Here is a 1637-nt window from a genome sequence, read left to right on the forward strand (position 1 = left end):
TGTGTGTGTGTGTGTGTGTGTGTGTGTGTGTGTGTGTGTGTGTGTGTGTGTGTGTGTGTGTGTGTGTGTGTGTGTGTGTGTGTGTGTGTGTGTGTGTGTGTGTGTGTGTGTGTGTGTGTGTGTGTGTGTGTGTGTGTGTGTGTGTGTGTGTTGTTGAAGAAGCCATGATGCCTGGATGGTGATGCAACGGTAAACAGGCTGTGATCCAGGTCAAAGGTGGTGACACCCGCACTGCTTCCGTTGTCCATCACCGCGGTGCCATTTTGAAGTTGAGCATCAGATCAGTTACTATTATGGTAGAATACGACGAGATCGTGTCTTTGCTGTCTCTTATCTCACATTTTTCCTTTGTTAAGTCCTGCCTCAGTCATTGGTGAGGATTAGCCCCTCTAACCCCCTGAAGGCGAATAGCTTCACAGTACTTTTAATTTGGAGCATCCTACAACAGGTGGTCTTCCTCCGCACCAAAAGTAATGGCATTTCTGAGGCGGCTGAAAGGAAACGGACCCCGATTAACACTTTTGGGGGTTGATACGATATTAGGGAGTCAAATATTTACCAAAGTGTATGTGTGTGTGTGTGTGTGTGTGTGTATATATATAGTTTTTTTTAAATTTGGCAATGATTCCTTGGATGTTGTTGTCAAACCATTATGACAGAAAAATGACATGTGCAGGTTGATATTTTTATAGTTTAATCATTAATTTTATTATAAATAACTACAATAGCTTCTTACTTTTGTTCTGTCTTGTTCTGTGCTGCTTTATTCCCATGTACAGTGTCTGTAAAGCACTGTGTAACCTTCTTTAGATAAGTGCTATAGAAATAAAGTTGTTATTATCATCATAATTACAAATAAAAAAAGAACACAACAAAATAAATAGAACTTGAATTAAGAGAATAAACATAAGTTTTATATAAGATATCAAGTTAATGTACATCTTTTCTGCATCGTCTTTTTTTGTAAAAGAAATATTTTTCATTTTAGCGAACATCAACGCCGACACCGATATGTCTGTCAAAGTCTTATATCGGCTGATATTATCAGCCAATCAATATATATATATATCGGTCGGGCTCTAGTGACTGACTTATACTGTGAGCATCGTTTCAGTATTTCTTCTTTGAGAGAAAGATCATAAGGAAATAGAGCGCACAGTGATACTGCTGGTGTGCGTGCGTGCGTGCGTATGTGTGTGTGTGTGTGTCTTCGTCTTCATCCATGTGTGTGTGTGTCTTCGTGCATGTGTTTGTGTCTGTGTGCGTGTGTGTGTGTGTGTGTGTGTGTGTGCGTGTGTGTGCGTGTGTGTGTGTGTGTGTGTGTTTGTGTCTTTGTGCGTATGTGTGTGTGGTAGGAGGTGGGAGGTGTCAGGTTGGTTGCGCAGAAACCGCCCCAGAGGCCTGAGAGGGGAAGGAGAGAGCCCCTGTTACTGAGTAACCCAGAGCAGCAGTCCCATGCTCACCCTTCCCCTAATAGCCCTTCACCTTCCGAACCACGTGAAGTGGGCCTGTATGCTGACTCCCCATAGTGTGTGCGCGCGCACACACACACCAAGGAAGCTTAACCAGACTCACAGCTCACACACACACAAGCATTAAGCAGAAGTTTCCTTTTGACAGCAGATGAAGTTAAATAG

Source organism: Scophthalmus maximus, chromosome 11, assembly GCF_022379125.1.
Source record: "Scophthalmus maximus strain ysfricsl-2021 chromosome 11, ASM2237912v1, whole genome shotgun sequence".
Classification (NCBI taxonomy): Eukaryota; Metazoa; Chordata; class Actinopteri; order Pleuronectiformes; family Scophthalmidae; genus Scophthalmus; species Scophthalmus maximus.